Below are 500 nucleotides of genomic sequence, written 5' to 3' on the forward strand. Positions count from 1 at the left end.
TCTCTCTCTCTCTCTCTCTCTCTCTCTCTCTCCATTCCTCACTCTCTCCTTCCTCTGTCTCTCTCTGTCTCTCTCTGTCTCACTGTCTCTCTGTCTCTCAACAGCAACAGCAGCAACAGCATGAACAAAAAAACCAACCAAACAAACAAAAAAGCAAACAAACAAAGAAAAAGTTAATGGTGGACTATCGGGATCTCAACATTCTCAACGCCGTGACGGGAGTACCGTACTTTATACAATGAGATGAATGCATAATACATAAATGAATGAATGAATAAATGAATGAAGAAAGACTTTCAGATCAGCACTTTCTATTGTTTTATAGTGTAAGGATTGTTTCACTATGTATTAAAGAGGTCTAGTGACAGAACACATCCTTGCCTCACTCCTCTTTTGTAGTCCCTTTTATATTCCTTGCATTCTCCCGTAAATAGGATTTTGACGTCATACATAACATACGTTGAAAGAGTGGTGCAAAACTGTAGCAAGATTCTAAAGTC

The sequence above is a fragment of the Aplysia californica genome, unplaced genomic scaffold, assembly GCF_000002075.1.
Source record: "Aplysia californica isolate F4 #8 unplaced genomic scaffold, AplCal3.0 scaffold00137, whole genome shotgun sequence".
Lineage (NCBI taxonomy): Eukaryota > Metazoa > Mollusca > Gastropoda > Aplysiida > Aplysiidae > Aplysia > Aplysia californica.